The following is a 9,643-nucleotide window of genomic DNA, read 5'->3' as shown; positions in this document are numbered from 1 at the left end:
CCGAAGTAAGTAAGTATCTATCACTAAAGGAAGCTTGCACCTCTATCACTGATTACAGGCTTAACCTATTCTATCTCATTTACTAGTTGGAGATTTGCTAATATACTTTTACAATAAACTATTTCAAAAATGAAGAATGCATACCTTTCACAGATTTTCACTTACAATGTATTTTCTGGAAAATATGGGATTTTCTTGGTTTCTACTACTTATGAATATAAATAACACATTTTTCGTACTAATGCATTGTTTACAAAAACTCACACTAAAATCTTATGAACTCACCAGCTTTATGCTGATATTCGTTTTCAAAATAACTTGTATCTTCAGGTCAAAGATAGACAGGTACAGACACAGCATTTTTGGAGAAGGTGGAGCACACAAGACCCATCTCTTATTTTTGATTTACTTTTGGGTGATTGTTAAACATTACAAACACACTTGTAATTAAATCCACTATGTAAATGAAATGGTTGTATGTTTCCTTGTTTTTACTATTATGCAATTGTGATGATACTGTACATGACGTCCTCCACCCCAAGACGTATTCCGCCGTTATCGGTTTTGGGGTGTGACACCTGGCCCTCACCTCGTATCAAGAATGCTCATGAGCCCTCAATATGAGTCTGACATGCCCTACTTAGCCCTCAGCTTATATCTGGTATGCTCTAGGATTTGTTGGCTATAGCACGGAGCAGTACAACCTCAAACCAACCCACATAATATGTGCTATGCCACGGAGCACTACAACCTCAACCCAGCCTACACATTATGTCGACATATAACAGATAACATCATATACAAATAAACATGCAGTATCATAAGTAGTCCTACAGGTCTACCAACTAGAATATCAAAACTAGCATACATATCTATTCCATACTCTGCATATCAACGATATCCGGTTATCAAACCAATGGGCTGGCCTTGGTGCCTTCGACCCGAAAGTACAATAAGGAAAACTCACCTCACAAGTAGTGCATGACTGATAAGGTCTGCCTTCTAATCTCAGCTCTTGAGTCGAATGCCTACAACCACCATATAACCACTTCTATTAAAATTCTAAAAATACCCAAGTTGCCCTCAAAAGTCAAACTCGTCGATTGCAGTAATGAAGTCGTCAGGTTTCTATAGTACTCATATGGTCGACAAAACCCTAGCCAACTCACCGAGTTGGTTGGAAAACTCGCCAAGTTTTCCCCAGCTTATCACATTCAGTTGATTCTTTGATTCCAGGGACTCTAAGGCTCATATATAAACTCAAATTTTGTCTAAATCGATAAAGTTTCCGAATTTATCCTTTGGGACTACTCTAAGCGCTCAAAAACCCATCCACAAGTCTTGAAAACTCAAGGGCTTAACCATTAAGCACAAAATCCTTAAGATCTAAAACCCAACGTTTCTAGAAGAGATTCTAGCCTGCAAAACATCCTAAGGGTTGGTGCTTTAAAAAAGTGCATGTCCATTGCATGTATTTAACCCAAAACGGGTCAAAGAATGAATCTATATATACGCACGGAAGGGCCGGCGGCCGCTCAACTGTTCGAGCGCAATGCAGTGGTATTGGTTCCGATTCGACAAAGGTAGAATGCCTGGTCGAAGGTCCAGTACAGTAGGTAGCAGGCATGTTCGTTTTGGCTCCCAAGCGTGAACGAGAAAGAGGCGATGCACCATCCGTGCTGCTACGTATGTTGACCTTAACTTGACAGATTCATCGAATTGAACTCAAACTCAAGGGAGGACCATAAGCTCAGGGCTCAACGAAAGAGAAAGTCTCGACATTAAGAAAATGGGGTTAACTGTGAAAGAGGCATTCATTTTTAAAATCCATGCATGGCAGCAAGACTTGTCTAAAGACCTGATCTAAACCACTATAAGTTCACCTTGACCTAGAGATTCATAAAGTTGTAACCTTTATGAAATCCATCCATAGCAACATCTAAGAATAAGGAAAAAATTCGACAAAAATCAAGATCTAGTTACATAGAGGAATAAAAATCAGATCTTGGACACTTACAAAGGTCCAGACGAGTACCAAAGTGAAGTGAGAGCTTTACTTGCTAGATACATGCTTCCTTCTTCCAACTTCCTCTTCTTTTGCTCCAAAAGTACCATATTAGCTCACCAAATGAGAGGGAAGAGTGATTAGGGTTCACAAGGGCTGATATGGGGGTTCAGAGACGGATAAAAGATCAGACTTAAGGACTTAAGGAGGTTATATAGGGTGCAAAACCGTAAAATTTAGGATTTTCCACCTCGCCATCAACACGTCGAGTTCTCCACAGCAACTCGCCGAGTTGGTGCATATAAATGCATGGCCCAAAAGCCCTTCAACACGCTGAGATGAGGCTATCAACTCGCCATGTTCCAAATGGAAACTTGCTTTAAACAATAAATATCATACCTGAAAATTGAGATGTTACAAGTCTCCGCCTCTTGGACTAGGATTCGTCCTCGAGGTCTACTGCAGAGAACAAATTTGAATAATTCTCCTACAACTAGCCTTCTGGCCCAGGTCCACTTAGAGCCCCTTCGGTGCTGCAACTGTACCTTTACCACAAGTATTTCTTTGCTACGTAAGACTTTCACCCACATCTCTAGAATAGCTACCGGCCTGTCGACATAGTTAAGTCATTTATCATAATGAATATCATCCAATGATACCATTGCATCCTGTTACGGTACACACTTTTGTATCTACGAAACATGGAAAGTGCTATGAATCTAACTGAGTTCCTCCAGAAGATCCGATCTATATGAAACTTTGCCAACCCTGGTAACAACCCGGAAAGGTCCAATATACTGAGGAACCTATTTCCCTTTCTTCATGAAGCGAATCACATCTTTCCAAGGTGAGACTTTCAATAGCACCATGTCACCGACCTGAAACTCCAACTCAGATGGCGTCGGTGTTCATAGCTCTTCTACCGAATCTGAGTAGTCTGCAATCTCTGCCTGATCTGCTGGATCATCTCTGTGGTCTGAAGGACCACCTCGGTGTTCCCCATAACCCTGTGACTAACCTCACCCTAACAGACTGCGATATGACAGCACCATCCATACAAAAGCTCAAAAGGTAGAGCACCAATGCTGGAGTGAAAATTGTTATTGTAGGAGAACTCTGCAAGGGGTAGGTAGGAGTCCTAACTCCCACCAAAATCAATGACACATACTCGTAGCATATCCTCAAAAGTCTGAATCATCCGATCACTCTGGCCGTCAGTCTGTAGATGATAAGTTGTGTTGAAGTGTAGCCTCATGACTGGTTCCTCATGGAGCTTCTGCCAAAGGCGGGAGGTGAACAGAACATCACAATCTGAAACAATAGACACTAGGTCTCATGAAGAGAAACAGTCTCATGAATATACACATCTACCAACGTCTCGGCTGACGAGCTCTCCCTAATTGCTAGAGAATGGGCACTCTTGGTTAATCGATCAACGATGACCCAAATATCATCAAAACCCTTTGTCGTCTTCAGCAAATTGGTGATGAAGTCTATCGAAATCTACTCCTATTTCCACATGAGAACCTCCAGAGGCTGGAGCTTTACATGCGGCCTCTAATGCTTAGCCTTGACTATGCTATAGGTCAAGAACCTCTCAACATACCAGGTGATCTCTCTCTGCATACAAGACAACGATACGTCTTGGTGGCCCCTGGATGAATAGAAAAACGAGACTTGTGAGTCTCCTCCAACACAATTTTTCTGACCCCACCAGACATGGGAACCCAAACCCGACCATAACGGGTTAACAAACAACGATTGTCTGGAATAAACCGGGTGATCTCTGTTGGATTAGTGTCTAAGTCCATAACTATTTTGGTATGTACTTGACCCGATGGTGCATGGTCCTTTTGGGTTGCCTTCATCAAAGCAACTTGATAGGATGAATTATGGAGAGAAAGGATTAAATATGATTTTTTAATGTATTATGAGAATAATATATTAAAGGAGAAATCATATTGTTTAATTATTATTAGTCAAGAATTAAGAAGAATTAAGTTTGTGACTAAAAGAGATTAATTAAACTTAAGGGACTAGAATTGTAATTATAAGAAAATTGCAATTGGGCTATGGATTACCTTATTATTTAAGGTTGGACGAATTCTATGGGGAAACCCATTAGAAATCATCCAAGGCTTGTTAGAGAAGGGTCCATGGGTTGCTTAGGGCCTAAGCATCCAAATTAGGGTTTCCTAGTTTAAAACCCTAATAGCCTACATGTATAAATAGTACCCTTAAGCCTCAAAAATGTGGTGATCTATTTTGATTAGGGTTTCCACACGGTTTGGACAGCCTCCTTCTCTTTTCTTCTTCATCCTCTTGCTCTTGGTGTTTGTGAGCCATTAAAGGAGTGACATTTGTGACTCTAAGTTTTCTAAAGTCATTACAAGAAGGATTTGTGATTGTTATTGCTACATAACAATCAAGGTAAGATCTAAACCTATTTCTTATGTTAATATGATTACTTGTATGCTAGAACTAGGGTTTAAAGTCTTGGATGAATAGCATGTACAATAGAGAAACCTAGATCCAAGCATTAGGGTTGCATGAGCACATAGGATGTTCTTATGGCTAAAACCCATCAGTGGTATCAAAGCCTTGATTGGTTTCTATTGTATTGATGCCTAGTATGTTTGTCCAAGTCGCAAAATCGAATTTTGAGCTCCCTGCCTGATGAACTCGGCGAGTAGGCCTTAACTCGGCGAGTACATTGTGGTACTCGGCGAGTTCGAGCGTTAGAATGAGGCATGTTCGGGATTTCTTGTTGTTTTGGTCATGGATACTTGCCTAAACTGTTATGGGTCATTAAAATTAGAATTTTAATCATATTTTGGATGTATGCTTGATTAAACAAATGATATTTACCAATTGATTAGATAATTACTTCCTTATATGATAAAGTTTGGTTATTTGTATTAATTGGGTAACTTGTTTTGCAAGAAATTGAAATTAGGTCAAATATAGATAATGATGAAATTAATTGTTTAATTTATATTATTTTTTATTTGATCCTTGTCTTATGAAAAATTTCAATTTTTCCCCTTTAGGTTTTATAGTTTAAATTTGAACTCAAAAGTTTTGTTTTGAAATTTAAATAGATAAAACCCTTATGTTTTGAATAGTTTCAAAACATGACCTCAAGTTTTGGAATTTAAATTTGGATTAAAAATTTTGATTTTGAAATATTTAAATTCTAAACCCTAATGTTGTGAAATGTTTCAAAACTTGCCCTCAAGTTTTGGAATTTAAAGGTTGATTAAAAGTATAATTTAGGAATGTTAAATTCTAAAACCCTAGTATTGTTTTCAAAAGTTCAAATCACACCCTTATGGTTTTATTAATTAATTAAAGTATATAATTAAAAGAGATTTAGTAAATCCATAATGTTTTGGTGTACAATTTTTTTAAATTAAAAGTATAATTATTAAATTAAAACACCTAGTATTTTAAAAGTGTAAAATACACCCTATACTATATATAACATTAAAAGTCTAACATTATATATATATATGTATGAGTAAAAGTCAGTCTTACTGTTAGTAGGCCTCACTCACGAAGCTGGTCTATAAGGGGTGTTTAAGGAAATTGCCTATAAAATGGCGATTGAATGGGTATCCACTCTTACCCACCGCACTCTTGACTAGTGGAGGGTCGTTAGCCGAATGGGTAGGATAGGACAGAAACCTTCCATTATAAGTATATTGAAGTATAAAAGTAACTAAGTGTTTTCAAAATTCCCAATCTTAGTTACTTTAGGCAAAAGTGAATTGATGCAATTCCATGAAATTACACTTTGTGCCCTTGCGAAGACATTAGTGGAGCGCATGTGGTTAACCGGCACAATAAATGGTTCTAAGCAAAGGTATCAAAGGGTGACTCAATGTTTGTCAAAGTTCGGTGGAGCGTGTGTGGTTAATCGGCACATCAAATAGGTGATTGTAACATGTGGGGGCACATTGTAGATTTGCATGGTTATTCACACCCTGTTTTGTGATCCTCGGCATCCCAGTCACAAATCGAGGGGCATATCAAGATTTAAACATGTCATTGAAAAGTTCAATGAATCTCAAATGATCTAGGAGTTTTCAATACATTTAAAATGTAATCTATTTTACGTTTTTCATGGTGGAAAATTAGTGAATCGTCATTCACTTACCTTCAAATGTTCTGCAATTAGGGTTACGGCATCCCTCTCTCGAGTTGTGGAACATTGTGTTGGGTCCTAGCCTTAATATCTCATTTGGGTGATTTTTTAAGGACTCAATCAATCAACTAACTTGAATTCGTTTTCTCCCGTTTTGTAGATGTCAAAGTACGACAACTATGGTCTTCCCAAATCCTGTGGAACAAGCATTCCACATGAAGATGATATTCCACGATTCAATCGAGGAACAAGAAATCATGATTCACTTCCTCCTCCTCCTCCCGTTGTTCTTGCTAACCCACAAGATCGAAGAATTGAAAGGTTCAATGTCACTAAAGCCTTATTGGCAATAAAACATGAAGATGGTAAACCTGTGTGTGCCCACGTTCTAGGAATGAAATCACACATCGATACGTTGATAATGTTGGGTGCATCATTCCCTGATGAGTTAGCTATAGCCTGGGTTCTACAGTCGCTCACTGAATCATATAAAGAGTTCAAAATAAAGTATTATATGATGGATCATGACGTAAACCTCATTAACCTACCTTACATGCTCATTGCTGCTAAATTAGAAATGATTTGGCAAAAAAATGGAGCATATTTGTTGGGAAAGTCAACCAACCATGCTTCCGAGGATATTCTAGGAGAACCGACCTACGTTTGCTGCCAAGGGAAAGGGCGTTGGATACAAATCTGCCTTAAGAACCTGAAGAGTCCAGAAGATGGGAGAGTCAAAGAGTATGGTTGTGCTTCAGGTAAAATCCACTATCTAACTCCATTAAGTTCCTATTCATTGATTCTTAATACATAATGTGATAAGATTGCATTTGAATGTTTTGTAGGATCAATGAAAAGAGAGGAAGCTTGATGAAAGAGCAAGATGAGTCTAATTGTGAAGAAATGGATCTCGATCGCATGGACTTGAAGATTAGATTTTGAGTTTAGAAAGTTATGATAAAGTTGTTAGGAATATTAATTACATACTTTTTTCAATTGATTTTGCAAGGACAAATGTTTTCCGCTGCTTTTATGAATAAAAATAAATTTTGGTTTGACTCATTTATAAATTTATTTCCTTGCGATGAAATCGTTATGAAAAATTGACGTTTGCATATTTCTGCAACGAATGGATGTGATTCTTAATCGTGTTATTTGTGGAAAGGTCAAGAATTTACCAAATAGGGAAAGTTTCTCATCGCCCAAGTTTCAATTGGATAGAGACTTTGAATCATACAACAAGTGTTGCATGATGAATGAGAAGTTTCATATTTGGAAATTAGACTAATTCGTTGTCAAAGTGTCAAGTGAAGGACTAGGAGATCAAGTACACAAGGTTATGTGTTGATCAAGTCCACCACAAGAGTAACAAAGACATTCGTCATGATTTACTAATGTTTAGTAAATATGATTATACTTATAAGATTAAGTGTAATTCGTAGTTGATTGAAAAGGTTTAAATCAATAGCAGAACGAATAAAAAGAATCAAGTAGGCAGAAAGATAAAAGTTTCTCTATTCTAAGAAGAAGGGAGAGTACCTTTTATTATGTTTTATGATAGGTCTTAATGATTATGAACCATATCTCAATTGATCCTCTAAGTGAGTCTTAGTGCAATTGTATGTCTAAGTAGAGGAATCAAGAATTAAAGAAATGGTTAAATCAAGAAGTCAATCATACTTCATTCCAAAACAAGTCTTAAAGTTAAGATTGTGACGTTGAGTGACAAGTCTTAACAAGGTTTTTAACACTCATCAAATGTAGAATATGGAAAAAGTTTTCTTATTCTTGCACATTTGAAATTGGAAAGTTGTGATGTCTTGGATAAGACAAAGATCAACTAGGACCAATTTTATGAAGTGTTTTGTCTTGATAAAAACTACACTAACTCTAGAATATTTGTTTGTCAAGAAATGTTTTATTGACAAGAGAATCTTATATGTCAAGGAGTCAATGGGAGTCTTAATGGTCTTGAAAGGTTTCAAGAACAAATCAAAATAAACCTTATCGATCATCACTAGCACACGACTTGAGGTTTACAACCTATCGTGTTGACATTATCTTGTTTCTGTGTCGTTCCAATTAAGTTAATTATGCATGTGAGCCCTATGAGTTCTCATTTGAATGCATAAAAGGCAAGGACGTTAATCAATGAAAAATACATTGATGGAAAGGGTGAGTTGCTTAACTACTTGGAAGACATGGTGGGCAGCCGTGTTACCATAAAGCAAGAAATCAAGATTGAGAAAGATCGGTACATATGACTTTGAATTTGTCGTAAACTTTGCTTTTTGACAAATTCACATGGATAGGAACACATACACCATTAAAATCTAAGTGTCATAAGATTCCCTCCTTCAGGAAAATGACTGTGAGGAAATGCTTTCACTAAGAAAGATTTTTAGAAGATAGTGATTGTGAAATTGCATTCTCGAATTCGATTACGGTTACGATATCCCTTTCCATAATTCGAATTGTGAGATTTGGCAATTAGTCTGAATTGTTTAAGACACACATATGAGCTATATTGGACAAAGGTGTATGAGATTAGGAAGCTTAGATAAAAGATTATCAAAGCATTAAGTATTAGAGATATGAACTTAAGAAATACAATAGGTATTGTTTTTCAGTAAGTTAAGTTGTTTTCTAAATACATGTCAAAGCTAGCAGGAGCATAAGTGTTATGTTTATAATAAGAATCATGATAGTGGGAGCATAAATGTTATGATTATATGATTAATAAGGCAAGTATTGCAAGTTAGCAATATTAATTATAGAAAACAAGAGTTACACTTTGCAAAGTAGTAAAGGTTGAATAGTTGTTTTGCTATAATTAAGGGAGAGAATATTGTACTTCGTTTCAAAATCTAAAGCTTAGATTAAGAAATTTTAAAAAATTTAGTCAAAGGATGCATAGTGTGTTCTTAAATTTCGATTATGATTACGGCATCCCTCTTCATAATTCGAATTATAAGAATGTAGCACATAAAATATTATGGCAGAAGATTGATAAAGTATTAAATGTTCATGTAAGACATTATGCATCATGTCCAATACGCTTCGGGTATAGGATCGATTGCAAATGCTATAATATTTGACCATTCTAAAATTTTCCAAATTTCTAACGCATTTAGAAGGAAAAAGGACTAGAATCGGTTTTGACTAAGATAATTTGACAACTATCAAAGGACGATTCAAAGCTCGTTGAGGATTGGTCGCTTGTGAGTAGTTGGAAGTATGATATTGGATGGAGCATATCGACATTATTATGAATAGATAAGATTCTATTAAGAATGAGTTGTCATATGGTAAGTATGGAAAGGTTTCCATATTGGGAATTGGATATTGAGAATCTATGTCTAGATTAGAAACTTTTATGCAAAAGGATGTTTAATGGAATGTACTTTGAGTGAGAGACATCACATCTATTGAATTGTCTTGTAACAATTTCCGATCGAGAGTTTTGTAATTTCATTGGCAATAGTCCTTGT

Source organism: Lactuca serriola, chromosome 5 (genome assembly GCF_051521515.1).
Source record: "Lactuca serriola cultivar US96UC23 chromosome 5, Lser_US96UC23_V15, whole genome shotgun sequence".
Taxonomy (NCBI): domain Eukaryota; kingdom Viridiplantae; phylum Streptophyta; class Magnoliopsida; order Asterales; family Asteraceae; genus Lactuca; species Lactuca serriola.
This window is presented reverse-complemented; position numbering follows the sequence as displayed.